This window comes from Protopterus annectens, chromosome 2.part0, assembly GCF_019279795.1.
Source record: "Protopterus annectens isolate FY-2018-M chromosome 2.part0, PAN1.0, whole genome shotgun sequence".
NCBI classification, from domain to species: domain Eukaryota; kingdom Metazoa; phylum Chordata; order Ceratodontiformes; family Protopteridae; genus Protopterus; species Protopterus annectens.
In genome coordinates this window covers 801335676-801351170 of record NC_056728.1, presented here as the reverse complement: position 1 = coordinate 801351170, position 15495 = coordinate 801335676, and the positions used below count along the sequence as shown (strand labels likewise).

Sequence of the window (15495 nt, the reverse complement as noted above, 5' to 3'; positions counted from 1 at the left end):
GTGTAATGACTTAGAAGATAAGGATCATGCAATGTAGTGACAGAGAGGATAAGGCTCATACAATGAAATGACAGAGAGGATAAGGCTCATGCAATGTAGTGACAGAGAGGATAAGGGTCATGCAATGAAAGAATCATGTCTTTCTCACTACATGTTTGCAAAAGGGATTTGAAGAAATTCACTTTAAGAGGAAAGTGGAAGTAAACTTCTTGAAATCCATTTCAAGACTGCATAACAAATTGAACTTCTTATCAGCAATGTGATCATAATTCTGTGCAGTATTTGTATCTTCTCGGTGCAGAATTTAATGATGCACCATATCCATTGGAGCTGTCTTTTCTCCACAGCTTCCATTCAGGAAAATGTACTGTCCTTTCTACTGCCTTGTGCTGTTCTCTTTACACCAGTATCTTGTGTACTAAAGCTGCCATGATATATTATTATTTATGTTTGGATCGCATGGTCCAGTGTTCTATATTTTCCAATGTCTGCCCAAGAGCTATCCTGTTGTCTTGAGTTCTTATTTTTGATGTACTGGGCAGAAATCTGGAATTAAAGACTACAGCTAGTTTAAAGTCCCTCTTACTTTTGACAATTGTATTGGATTTGCAGGCATTCATTGGGGATTCATAGAACACAAGTGGTAATTAGGGGAGATCTGAGAAACAAGAAAATGATTACTTAAAATTTGTATTTACAAGTTTTGTATAATACATAGGTTTGTATTATGATACATTAAGTAAAAAGTAGGAAGTTTAAAACTTAAATGGCAAATACAGGGACATGGCTCATTTACTAGCATATGAGTTGAATTAACCCTTAACTATTTTTTACTGAGTAACCCTCTCCATGGTAACCCTGCACGTAGTTTTACATTTAGAGTTATAAAATCCATTGAAAGGAGGGCACATTGTGTTGAATACTGAAGATGTTGAATATGGATAGATTAATTACATTCAAGCAGATGTTCCCCCTGTGCTGAATGATACTACGAACTTAAAACCTGTTCTTGAGAGAACGTCTCTTTTTATATGAAACAAGCACTTAATTGTTTATTTTAATTATTTTATTGTTTCTGCACTTCAATTAATTTGAATTTGTTCATGTTGTATATATATGAAAATGTGTTTAATTATGATACTAAGCACTGAAGAAGAGGTTTATCTTGAAAGCTTTGATGGTGAACTTATTTTTACATCACTTTGTGAGTTCCTTTCATTTTTTTTCATGGACTGTTTTGTTTGGAACTCTGTACTGAGTGTTCATCAGTTTGGTGATTGCTTACACAGCAAAAATGAGAACTTGCAGAGCACAGGGCTATTATTGCCATGGCAATTATGCTGAGTGATGACACACATCTACAATCCACACACTGTGTTACAAAACAGAAATGAGACCTTACAAAGCACTAGGCTGCCATTGCTATGTATGCATCACATATTCAGTAACGGCAACTACTCACCTACAAATTTGATTTAAAACCAGAGGATTTGGATAATAAAGTTGACCAAAACAATGTCCAGAGTATCAGTTTTACCAAAAGTATAGAAAATTGCAAATTATTTTTACTAATATAGAGTGGTATACTTTTTTAAGACACAAACGTTGAGGAAAAAATACACCTTTATAAACAGCAAAGCTTTCGGGTTACACACCCTTTCTCAATACTAATACAGGTTTCATTAAAACATTCCATTTAAATAGGAGTCAATGTTAAAAACAAGACATGCAGCCCAAAAAAATCATGTGACAATTACAAAACTTTAAAATTTCATACAACTAATAAAACATAATATTTTACATATATATAATAAATTCTACAATAAATTCACAACCTACAAACTCACATATAACATTTAGCATAACTTAGTATGTTGTATTTTAACTAAAATAGGTTTTAATGTGGCAGCAGAATTCAAGCCAGGTAAACAATCAGCTGATAGCCTTAATATCCACTCATACTCTTTACTTCTAAAAGATTATTAATGTCACCCCCCCATCTGATATATGTACCATGACAATAACCCTGAACTTAAATTTATGTTCATTATTATGAATACTTATGTGTTTATATAAAGCATTCCTTTCATGCCAACAAAGCCTATATCGGAAATATGAGACTTGCATGGCAGTTGACAATATCTGCATTGGTAATCCTGGGATTAGACAGGCTTGCAATGGATTTCTATAAATATTTCAAGAAACAGCTTGGAATCCTGTTTCTGTCCTATGAAGAAGCAAACTGCTCTAAAAGTTTTCCTACTTACATAAACAAGGCCAAAGTAGCAATGTTACATAAACCTAATAAAGATCAGCTTGGCCCTTGGGATAGAGAACTTTTTTGCATTTTATTCTAATGGGTAATATATGTTATGGTTTATTAAAGCAAGGATGGCAGCCCTAGTACATTATGACAATGGCTCAACATCCAAATAATATGTCAAAATGGCCTCCTTTTGTATTGCTCTTGATTGACTGCAACAACATTACTGATGCCATTCAATGAGCCCTTCTTTGGGTCACTGTGCCTAATTATGATTTCTCTAAAGGAAGACATCACTTGTATGCCAACATAAATGCCCAAATATTTAGTAATTTTATCATATTATCTTTCATTTACTCGAACTCTGGTGCTGGGCAGTACTGCCTGTTCTTGCCTCTTACCTTTGTTTTCTGTTATACACCAATAGCATCTGGAGAGATTCTGAATAAGTAGTGTACTGACAGGAAGCAGTAGGATCACTGTACTGCATTTTTGCAGGTGTTTTTTAATTAAATACTCCTGCTGCACAAGTACTAGATGCATCGTTGCCATTTGCTAGCTGTTTCTGTATTACAGGGGTTAAAGGCCTTAAAGCAAAGCCAACATCTTCACTCTGACTGATGAAGCCTTGAGAATATGCATGACAACTCATAGCCTCCATATTAAGGTTAACAGATGTTTCTTACACATCGTAATGATTCTTTCAGTCAATCAAAACTCTGGTAGATGAAGGTTTTAAGCAGATGTTAGTGGAATTCAAAGATAACTTTTATAAATGCCGCAATTTTTTTTCTCATCTGTTAGTAAAATAAAAATTGTGAACTTATTTGTGGTATCAAAGATACTGAAGCACATTTTCTCTTACACATTTAATATAAGCAGCATTCTTGCCATATCTAAAAAAAAATCCAAAATTGTATTTGCTGCTTCCTTTTGAATAATAAAATTCCCCAGCTCTGTATTAGAAAGCTATTCATCCATAAAACAAAGAGAAGCTTTAGCTTATCAAATATTTATGAACATGGAGTTACAGTGGTTGGGTTATACTCTTACAAAGTATGTGTTCATGGTGGTATGCTCTATGATATGACTGTAATGTGTTCAGAGGTTCACCTTACAACCATCCAGTGAACATATTCAGTTTTATATAGACTAGCCCTTGTATTCAACTCAAAGGTCATATGATACTGTGGAAGAATTGGACTGAGGCAGGCACTCTATTCATCAAAGATATATGGGATGTTGAAAATGAGCAAATGTTTACATTCTCACTACTTTGGTGACAGTATCTTCAATTAAGATTCTGCCTATCAAAATATAGAACCAATTTGAAAAGCCAAAATAGATTAATATCCGACAAGGATATTGATTCTGCACTAAATAATTGCTTTATTTTAATTGTTTTAAATATAAGCATATTTATAATGCCATTTAGGACAATGCAAATATTATCTTGAAAGAATTGTGGACTAGATGGAAGAACATGTAGGGATTATGTCACAGTAGATGCAATTATGTAAATGACAGCAATTGAGAGACAGTAAGAGCTGGCAGTGATCCCAATATAATGCTAATTATCTACACCTTATATAGAGTTGTCATGTAGTTAAATGTATTGTGTACTTACCACAAACTGTGTTGAAAGACTGCTAAAATTAAAGTTATCCACTAATAAAGATTAAAATTGTATTTATTTGGTATAACCCCATTACTAACAAAATAGGTAAAACTGAAATATTTTGGGCTAGCGCTATTTATTGCAGAGTCACTGTCATTTCTGTTTAAACGTCGGAAATGTTACCCATTTTCATTGCCTCATTAAATGCAGATTTTAAGCTATGATATAAAAAACTGGAGATGCAAATCATTGCATGCGCCATCAGATAACCTTGGAGCACAAAAGTTAAAAATATTGTTTTTTTATAGGTGGGCAAGCTCCATGCATCCCTTACCCCCTGCTAGTTTTATATTCAAACTCTGAGATCACACAATACCAGGGAAAGGAAATATTTCACAACCCAGGTAATATAGATGTAGATATAGATATAGATATAGATATAGATATAGATATAGATATAGATATAGATATAGATGTGTGTGTGTGTGTGTGTGTGTGTGTGTGTGTGTGTGTGTGTGTGTGTGTGTGTGTGTGTGTGTGTGTGTTTCAATGTACATAGTCATGTCTGTGTGTTTGCCTGTCTGTCTGTGAGACTGCCTGCATATATCTTTGAATCTGCTTGCACTACATATTTATATGCATAGGATGGTAAGGCATTCAGCAGACATTTAAGTTGAGCCCTTCTTAAAGCTGCTCATATGAGTGCCAAATAAAAACAGGATATAAATGTATTTTCATGCACGTTATGCATGACAATGAGTCAAATTAATTTGGATTAGTACAACTCAGTTCATCTGAGCAAAAGGATTGTACTACTACTATGATATAATGAAACACAATACATTTATTTGAAAAATGCTGGAAATATGACCACAGCATATAAACTGCTTATAATGCAAACCAGCTAAAACATACAGAAATGAAATAACACTAACAATAAATGTTTACAAAGCAGCAAACCAGCCCTTTCTCTCACCACAGACACACTGCTTTACTTATATATATAAATATAGTACTAATACTCAGTGAAAGGGAAAAACATACTTTAGTATATATTTGTACTCCTACTTTCTCCAGATTGTGTAACCTTACACATGAGAAGTACACATAGTCCTACCAGGAATCTAATCAAGAATAACCATAGCTCTGATAGACTCCAGTCTAAAATATATGAAAAGATATGGCTTAAGCTGATATGTGCTATTTTAGTGAATGGGAATCTTTCTGCAATATATTACTGCTACGTTTTCCCTCTTTCATTTACCTTAAGCTTTTACTATGGATTCCTGACTTATCCTGAAAAACAAAAGAAACGAGAATGGCATTGCCTGACTACTCATATTTACTGGCGTCCTTTTTTTTTTTTTTTTTATTTCAGTTGTTCACAAGTTATTCTGATAAACTGACACTTTCTCATTCTTTACTGCAGACTTTGGAGTAAAAGATGTGAAGGAAATTAAGCAAGGATGACATGTTTTTCAGTCCTGTAGGGAACTGTTAATTTTGTTCTACAAGAAGTTCATATCTCAGCATACTGCTGATGATGAAGTTAAGCAGTTTTTTTATGATTCTGAGCATGACGTTTTCATATTGGTAGAATAGACATAGTCAGAAATAATGCACCAAAAATATGGACATGACGCTATTAGTTTACTTCTTTTCATTTTGAAACTGAAAAATAAAATTAATACATTAAGGCAAATCAGCAGGGAACTTGCTTTGCAGATACAGTCTGTTAGTATTATAACCTCCAAATTTTCTGCCAAAAAACATGACAGATATAAAACAGCAGAATGCATAAATAACTTCCAAAAGAAATTAATGCAATACATTAGTGGTGAATAATGTACTTACATTGAGAACAGGCTGACCATTGCTGCTAATGCAGTTGTCACAATGCTGCAAGTCAGGAGCTGATCACTAAAGTGCCGAAAACCAGGAGACCACCTAAAATACAAATTTATTACTGGCTTAGTCTCTCAGTGCTTCAAGTATAGAAAAATACACATTCATGAGTTTATCTTGTATAAATTCAGATGTTTTAAAACATATCTCAGACATGTAATGTGAATAATACATATTCTGCATGTTTTGTGTGTGCATGCATGTGCATGGATATATTTGTTTGTCCACGGCAGCATTTGTCTATATATGTGTACGTACTCTATGTATCCAGAGTCTGATTATGTGTATGTGCACATGCATGTGTGTGTGTTTGTGTGTGTGTGTGTGTGTGTGTGTGTGTGTGTGTGTGTGTGTGTGTGTGTGTGTGTATGTGTGTGTTTATGTGTGCGTGAATTTGTGTGCAGTCAGAGGCTTACCAATTAACCCTTTACTGAGAGGTGCCCACAACTCCCCTTCTGTCTTGTGGTTCCCATGATATTACTTTTACTTCCCTTTCTATCTGGACATGCCTACTAGACTTCTGTTAAGAACTCAGATCTTCTAGGCACTGTCATATCATATAATTAAGCAAAAACTCACAGCTGGGTGTGGGTAATGCTGGATTTACCTACAGTTGGTGTGATTTGGTCACAAGGGTGAAGTCCGAGTTAACAAACAAAGCCAAACCTGGGTAAATCCAGCATTGCGCACACCCAGCCGAGGGTTATTGCTATTATATAATGACATTATTTAAGAAAAAAATACTTCCTTTTCTTAAATAATGTCATTGTATAATGCCTCCATGCTGCCCTTCTGCAGTTTTTCAGTATCCTGGGGCATTTCTGATGTACTGCACATGTATAAGGGACTTATGCTCCTCCACTTATGCAGTGCATCAGTGCTGTGCAGAGGTAGCAATGGAGAAAGGAAGATCTCTGTTGCTTTTTTTTTTTAATTGAAAATAAAAAAAAAAAAGAATTTGGGAGACTTAAAACGAATGAGGGAAATGACGGAGACAAAAAAAAGGATAATCAGGTACGTTTGTTTAATTTTTCAGAACGTACTGATTATCCTTGTTTTTGTCTGCTCCATTTCTATTCTGCTGGCTGGTATAAATGCTGTACCTTTACTTAAAATGCTTTCTTCTGCTGTTGTCAAAACCTTAGTGGAGATATTCCGCACTAATGATTGTTTGTTTGCTGCCACATTTTCTTCAGCGTTAAGCCATTTTCGTGTTCTAAGGGTGCTTTTAACGCTGAAGAAACACTGAAGAAAATGTGGCAGCAAACAAACAATCATTAGTGCGGAATATCTCCACTAAGGTTTTGACAACAGCAGAAGAAAGCATTTTAAGTAAAGGTACAACATTTATACCAGCCAGCAGAATGACTTTAACTGATAATATCATAGAATTGAAGACCTTTACATGTAATCTGATGTTAAAAACTATGTTTAACAATTCAAATAATGACATTGAATCTAGTATTGTATTTCGTAAAAAAAGTTGTTTTTTACCTAAAAACAATGCTATGATTGAGACTTTTTAGAAAATATGTGAGAAAGAAATTTATGATTTGTATAATAATAGAGCTGTGGGTAAGAATTTTGTGAACCTAAATAGAGATGAAAGTGAAGCATTGAAAAGCTTTCAACAAGACACACATTTTTATTAGGCTTGCTGATAAAGGAGACCCTTTAGTTATTATGGATCGTCACTATTATATAGAGACTATGAACACAATGCTAGATGATACAAAGGTCTATGAGAAAATAGATAAGATTAAAGTTGAAAGATTTAGTATGGAACCATATATGAATGCTTGCAATGTCGTATTATAACTCTAGAGTTATTTGAATATTTTAGAGTGAATGAACCATTGATACCCATCATTCAGGGATCACCAAAAATACACAAATATCCTACACTACCCCCAATGCAACTTACTATTGCAGGGAGTGGGTGGTGTACGGAACCACTATCTCTGTTGAAAACACCTTAAACCTGTGATAACTAGTAATAATTACATCCTGCGTGACACTAAACACTTTTTAAAGGATCTTTTCCACTTTTTGAAAAATAGATCTGATAATAAGAAGTATTTAATGGTCACCCTAGATATCCAATCATTGTTTATGGTCATACCTAATGACCTAGGTATTTAAATGTTTAGGCAGTATTTATTATGGGATGGGCTTTATGATTCTAGATTTGTGGACATACTTTCTCTGCTGGTAGAATTAATATTAGAAAATAACATCTTTCTCTTTGAACATAAACTGTATTAACAATTAGATGGCTTAACTATGGGTACCTTGTGTGTCAATAGCTACTCCAACATTGTGATGGCTCTTTGGGAAAAGAATCATTTTCTGCCACATTAAACACAAGGGCACTTAACATTCTATTGTAGATTTGTTGATGATCTCTTCCTTTTATGGGAAGGTGATCCTACGACCATTAATCAGTTCTATGAAAATATTAACAGCAGTATTAATTTCCTTAGGTTTACTTTAAATAGTTCCTGTGATATGATAGACCTCCTGAATGTGAGGATTATTCAAGATGAAATAGAAAGATTGACATTCAGATATATAGAAAGGGATGCTATAAAAACACTTATTTACAAAGACAGAGTATGCACCCAGGGCATATTTTTAGAAACATTATAAAAGGACAGGGGTTGAGAACCTCAAGATTAACTGCTAATGACACACATTTTGAAAATGAATTAGACAGTCTCAAGGGTAGGTTTATTGATAGAGGCAACACTAAATTTGAGGTCAGCCATGCCTTCTCTATGATACAGAACTTAGGAACACTCAAGGAAAACTATATTTTCAGATACAGTTTAACTTAGTATCAATCATAGAAAAAAATCAAAAACCAATGAGAATACCTATCCCATATTCCAGTAATGTGAAACTGATGCAAAATATTTTTAAAAGAAATTGGGCCATACTTTGCTCAGATGATAAAATAAAACAGCTGGTTGGAGATACCCCCACCTATGCATTTAAGAATAAAAAATCCCTTAAAAGAATGTTATGCCATCTGAAAAATCCACAGTTTAAATAACAGCAATGTAGTAGGAACATTTCCTTGTACCGGATACAATTTTTGTCAGTTTATTGATACTAGTAGTAAATTTACTCATCCAGATATGGGGAAAACAGTAGAGTTTAGGGTATTTGCTAATTGTAGTACCATCCATCTCATTTACTTAGCCCACTGTACAAAATGTTTTTCCTTTTATGTAGATAAGACTAATCGGAGGCTCAAAGAACATATGAGCGAGTATATATATATATATATATATATATATATATATATATATATATATATATAACATCTCTAGGGCTTCAGAAACCAATGCTTTAGCTAAACATATTGCATCAAATGATGCCACACACAAGTTTAAATTCATGGTAACAGAGAAAATATTGCATAATGAGAGGGGGAGTATTAAAAACAAAACAGAAACAGCAGAAAGTGAGTGGATAATTAGGATGAGAGCCACTATGGGTAAAGGTCTTAATGATAAAAACTCTATAAAGCCCATCTTACAGGCAAGGGGCTTAACCAGATAAAATGAATGTATTTAACTTCCTGTAGCTTTAAAAGCATAATGATTTTAAAACTAGCATGTATAATTGTGTTAGTGTTTTTATTGGTTAATTAGGTTTTAAATGCTTTTACATGTAAGGTTTGAATTGTCCCATTAATATTTATGTTGAATTCCTGGCTTGCTTCATTAGTTATCTCAAACAGCTTGGTGGATGTTATCAGTTCAAATTTTGTGTTGTTACAGGAGGTAATTTTGAATATGGCTTTGTCAGAGGTGGTTTGCTTGGAGCTGAATAGCATTGGTGTTTTTTTTTTTAGTAAGGGTTAAGGAAGGGTACAAAGACCAAAAAGAAAAAAATGCCTCCTTTTTCTTTTCTTCAAGGTTAGGTTGGAGGCACTGCAAATTAATGTTGAGTCATCGACTTATTGCGATAGGACTATGTGTTTTTTAGCTGTGTGGCGATCATTTTATAAAGACGTTGGAGAGTAACGGTCCGAGTATTTGGCCCTGGGATACCCCTACTGTGATATGACGAAAAATTAAGTAGCTATTAAGTCATTTCACTGCTTGAACTCTGTTGATGGATTTATGGAACCATGTAATGGGAGATATACCAAGTCCCAGCTTGTAGAACCTTTGTGGGAGGATAGAATGGGAACAGCTAAAAAAACTTTAGAAACAAGGTTTCCATAATTTTCAAATGGGCTTATGGTGGTTATGCAATTTAAAAGTGCTAAAGCGGTGCTTTGGCTAGAGTGAAAGCCATGTTTTAAAAATTTTAGTAGGTTATTGTCAGTTATGTAGTTAAGGGGAAGACATCAAATACATTTCTCATACAACTTGGCTACAGAGGACAGGATGGTGATGGGCTCTTAGTTACTGAGTTCTGTGCAGTTGCCTCCTTTATCAAGTAGGAAGGTATATGATTTTTTCCAAAGGGGTGTTGTACTCAATAATAGGTCTGATGAATGCTGAATACAGTGAAACAATGACTTCTTTGAACTTAGATGCCATACCTTTGTTTATAGGTAGGGCAGCATAGAATGATTTCCTCATACTGTAGACATGTGATGATCAAAGGCTAGATTACTATCTATGTGTGTCCCTAAGTCCCTGACTACTGGGTCAGCTCTAAGGGGTGTGTCGTCAATATAATAGTTACCAGGGATGAATGACTTCCCAAAGGATACTATTATGCATTTTTTGGCATTTAATTTAAGCCCATAACTCTGACACCAGTTGCTTGTCTTTGTCAGCCCCTCCTGGATAACATTTGTGTCAGTGTGCAATTCAGTGACAGCTATTAATCTGACATCATCTGCAAATTTAGTCAGAGAGAGACCACTGACATCTGTCTTGACTTCTGAGAAGTAAATGCCAAAAAGGAGCGGTCCAAGGACTGATCCCTGAGGGACTCCACTTGTGACTGGCCTCTTTGTAGAGGTAGGCTCCCCAGTTCTAACTTCCTTGGTCTTGTCTGTGAGCCAGCTGGCTATCCACTGGGTGAGATACGGGTTTGTACTTAACCTCCTGAGTTTGTGACAATGCCCGAGTGGGGTACTGTGTCAAATGCCTTCGGCAGGTCATGGGCTCATAGTTAAAGAGTTATGTGCAGTTGCCTCCTTTATCAAGTAAGAAGGTAAATGATTTTTTTCCAAAGAGTGGGTACGTAGTTTTCTTTTATTGAGCAATTTATAACAAATGAATATGTGATAGGCCATGGCATAAGCACCAAGTTTTATGTATTTAGACGATAGCTTATCAGGAGTAATGGTCTCAGATTTTAACACAGAAAACAGTTTTTTAATGTAAGCAGTAAGAGTGATGCAAAATTGAGGTTGGATGTGGAATTAAGATACATTTCAGCTGAGGGGATAACAAGCACAGATTGTATATCTGAGAAGAGAGGCTACAGTCCGAATGACTTAAGCTTTTTGTCTATATTTGGGGTGGCTGGGGTAGTAGATGGGCTAGGCTTGGGAGATATGGATGTAAGAAGCTATTAAGTGCAGGCCACAAAAGCTTTGGATTACATTTCATAGGTTCACAGGTTCATAGGTATTTACTAGACTAATGATCACAAGGGCCTTTTTAAGCCTAGCCATGCATCCCAAATCTCTGGTGAGTTCTGATATCCTTGATAAGTGTAAGCAGGGGCTTGGGAAATGAAACATTTACAGGTTACCTGTTTGCATCAGAGACATAGGTGCCAAACCAGGGATGAATTTCTGGTTATCAATCCAGTTGCCCAAGTTGCACTTCATAGGTTCATAGGTTCATAGGCTAATGGCCCTGGATACTTTACAATCCTAGCGCATAGGATTATCCTGGCATTGTGCCACCTGACCATAGTTCCCAGTGCCTCTGTCGAGTAAAGCCACTAGAGTGATCCCTGGGGTGAATTTTCTATTTCTCATCCACTCATCAAGATTTCTCTTGAAGAGGGCCAGTGAGGCACTCTGCTTGACATGTATGGGAAGTCTATTCCATAGCATGGGCAGCCTCTGGGTTATGAACCTGTCCCTCCAGCATGTTCTGTTGATTGTGGTAATGAGCATGTGGTGTGGAGGGATTGGGATTTCTACATATGTAGCATTTCTAACAGAGCTGGGTCATGCATGGCTTTCTAAGTCAAGCAGAGGTCACCTCTAAGTAGGTGATATGAGACAGAGAATAGTTAAAGTTTTTTAGTCTGTCCATATAGGAAAAATATTTAAGGCATAGGATGCTCTTTGTGACGTACTTTTGTGGCCTCTCCAGTTTTTCCAGGTGTTTAGTGAGGTACACGCCAAATGGGGCATTGTACTCAATGATTGGCCTAATGAGGGAAGAGTAGAGGGAGACAATGACCTCTTTCTTCCTGGATGCAAAACCCTTAGTAATGAGTTGAATTGAATTGAATTGAATTGAACATGAATTGGATTAGGGAGGAACTCTGCTTCACATGGATAGGGAGCCTGTTCCATAGCTGGGGTAGTCTCTGGTATATATACCTATCTCTCCAGATGGTCCTATTTATATTAAAGCCAAGGTTTAAGTCTTTGGAACAAGTAATTCTCATTCTGTTTGTTTTGTGGATATGCAGGAGGTCCATCAGAGTGGGTTCTGACAATGCCTTGCATGCCAGGCATAGATCTCCCCTCAAAATCCTGTAGGAAACAGAATACAGGGAAAGGGCCTTGAGGTGGTCTGCCCTGTATTCCTTTAGTGAGAAACCTCTGTGGACATTCCAATTGTTGGATATGCCTGATTAGGTACATACCAAAGGGGGCGTTGTACTCAATAATAGGCCTGATGAATGCTGAATACAGTGAAACAATGACTTCTTTGGACCTAGATGCCATACCTTTGTTTATAGGTAGGGCAGCATAGAATGATTTCCTCATACTGTAGACACGTGATGATCACAGGCTAGATTACTATCTATGTGTGTCCCTAAGTCCCTGACTGCTGGGTCAGCTCTAAGGGGTGTGTTGTCAATATGATAGTTACCAGGGATGAATGACTTCCCAAAGGATACTCTTATGCATTTTTTGACAGTTAGTTTTAGCCCATAACTCTGACACCAGTTGCTTGTCTGTGTCAGCCCCTCCTGGAGAACATTTGTGTCAGTGTGCAATTCAAAGACAGCTGTTAATTTGACATCATCTGGAAATTTAGTCAGCCAGAGACCACTGACATCGGTCTTGACTTCTAAGAAGTAAATGCCAAAAAGGAGCAGTCCAAGAACTGATCCCTGAGGTGCTCCACTTGTGACTGGCCTCTTTGTAGAGGTGGGCTCCCCAGTTCTAACTTCCTTGGTCCTGTCTGTGAGCCAGCAGGCTATCCATTGGGTGAGATTTGTACTTAACCTCCTGAGTTTGTCGACAATGCCTGAGTGGGGTATTGTGTCAAATGCCTTGGCCAGGTTAAGGACAGGATAGTGATGGGCTCATAGTTAAAGAGTTCTGTGCTGTTGCCTCCTTTATCAAGTAGGAAGGTATATGATTTTTTTTTTCCAAAGAGTAGGTACATAGTTTTCTTTTATTGAGCAATTTATAAAAAATGAATTTGTGATAGGCCATGGGATGTTTCTTTGTGTTTTGGAGATTTATGAAATAAGTAGTTTTTATTATTCTTAATTTTGTATTTAGCAGTGTTCTTAAGGTATATCATTATCATTTTGTACATTATGAGTTTTTTTTTTTTTTTTTTGGTCAGGTTCTCTGTCATTCATAAGTTGCTTAGTTTCTTTAGATACCAAGAAGGATGGTTTGTTTTTGTTCTTTTTGTATAAAAAGGAGATTAGACATTAAGTAGATGTAGCAAAGATGAGTAGAAAAATGATATTGCCTCTTCCAGAAGGAAACATTGTAATGGTTTCCATTTTTTAATTTCAAGAGTAGAGATAAAACTGTCCTTTTTAAATGATGAAAGATTGTGCACTTATTTATGAATTTGCTGTTTATGTATCTTTGTCCTTTCTCTGAAGATCTAAATAAGGGAATGGTCACTGTGGGAATAAGAATGAGCTAGAAGCTCTGATTTTTATCTGTATAATTTGTGAGTATCCAGTCTAAGGTTGCATTTATGTGTATGAGAAGCTTTATTGAGTCTGGCCAAAGTGGTTATCAATTGGGAAAGCCATTAAGGTTTATGTCATTGTTGGTTGTCTCATTGTTAATGCTTTTCCAGTCTATGTTCGCATTACCTAGGATGGGTGTATCTTGTTTTACAGTAGTTGTTTAAACATTTTGCATGCAGTTGAAATGTTACTGCCAGGATGGATATTGACAGCTATTATGCATATCTGTTTATGATGATTAAGGTTTCAGTGTTTTTTCTTGGTCTTAATTTAAATCATTGCTCCTAAGTAGATTAAAGAAATTGTGTCAGAATTATTTTTTTTCCTATTTTGGCACATACTCTTTAGGCCATGATTAGATGTCTTCATTTTTCACCATGCTGTCTTTGTAAAGTGAAGGTGATTAATGTTGGGCTATGGACAGACAAGTGCCTGGAAACACAACTTTTTTCACAAGTTGCTTTAATAACATTTGCAAACAAAAGTTGTAAAATATATATTCTTGAAAAATATGAATATGTTCAAAAAGAGGTTTTATTTCCACTTTCTGAGTCACAAAATATAACAGACAGCTGTTCTCCCTAAGATGAAGTTGTCGCAATTTCCAAAATAACCTAACTTTGAACATGATCATCCTACTCCAGGCACATGATCGTACAATTTTTCCACATCTTCCCACTTTAGGTAGTTGCAGAGACCCAGAGGCCCTTCCCCTTTTAGAATCCCTTTCCAAGCAAGAAGGTTCAGTTCTCATTTTAACATATCAACAGACTTGACTCAAACTCAAGTCCTTGAATACATAGATCACAGAAAATCTGCCATAGCATAGGAAAATCTTCATTTTATTCAAGAATAATAACTAATTCCTATAATTTGTTTCATAATGACCCATTAACTAAACACGAAAGAATGTCTCCTTGGATAATACACAGCATTTCCTGTCTGCTCTTAAAGAAATAGCATCATTTATATAATACTTATATCACAAATTAGCTTGAAATATAGTATATTTACAATATTTATATTACGCACAGCAATATTAGCTGATTCCTCCTAAACATTACTTACATAATATTCATGTGTTTTCAAGTAAAAATACATAGAAATTTACTCGCAATAAAAAACAAGATAGTGAAAAACCAGTGAACCAAAACAAAACTGAAAAACACTGGTACAAAAGAACACGCTCTGAAAGAGGAGATCCGAAACTTAGCGTAAAACTTCTTTATTATTCTGCTATTCATCTGAAGACTTCATCAGAAATAAAACATCTACTTCCAACAATGACATTTATATACAAATTAATTAACAATGAACCAACAAAAAAAAAAAAACAATTGAACAATCCAATTACATTCAGAAACAATTGATTTTGGATTCTCTGATGGCATAAGGACAATTTAGTAATATACAAACAAATAAGACAACATGTAAAATCCTCTCAGGGCAACTTCAAAAATAATTTAGCAATCATAGCTAAGGATAACCATAAGGCATTCTTCAACAATATCTGTAACTTAAAAGGCAAGACCCAGACATGTGCTGAACTAACTGTGGATGGCATCACACACACTGATCCTGCGAACATTTCTAAACTATT

The 15495-nt window shown here is 35.5% G+C and overlaps 1 protein-coding gene across 1 annotated transcript in view; it reads right to left on the bottom strand.

Moving 5' to 3' along the window:
* PTPRD (protein tyrosine phosphatase receptor type D) overlaps positions 1 to 15495 on the bottom strand; it is a 6523893-nt gene that overhangs the window by 4702360 nt on the left and 1806038 nt on the right. Inside the window, exon 7 of the mRNA XM_044061085.1 lies at positions 5736 to 5828. The gene's annotated coding sequence lies outside the window, so the exon portion shown is untranslated. The remainder of the gene's footprint in view (positions 1 to 5735; positions 5829 to 15495) is intronic.